The sequence below is a fragment of the Capsella rubella genome, unplaced genomic scaffold (genome assembly GCF_000375325.1).
Source record: "Capsella rubella cultivar Monte Gargano unplaced genomic scaffold, Caprub1_0 scaffold_4, whole genome shotgun sequence".
Lineage (NCBI taxonomy): Eukaryota > Viridiplantae > Streptophyta > Magnoliopsida > Brassicales > Brassicaceae > Capsella > Capsella rubella.
The window spans coordinates 387,530-387,767 of record NW_006238920.1 but is presented as its reverse complement, the minus strand read 5'-3'; positions in this window follow the sequence as shown (position 1 = coordinate 387,767).

Here is a 238-nt window from a genome sequence, read left to right as displayed (position 1 = left end):
ACACATTTAGTCATATACAATACTTTAATTCATACTTGAAATCTACACTTAACTATTAAATTGTAACTTAAATTATATAACCTTTCAATTGACTATTTGTTTCCTCCATTTAACTTCAATTAACACACTATAAATATAATTATAACTCATCTGATTTAATTATTTTAGAATTGTAACTTACATCATATTTTATCCTATAAATACTCATTTTTACATCCTCCTCCACCATATCTGATAT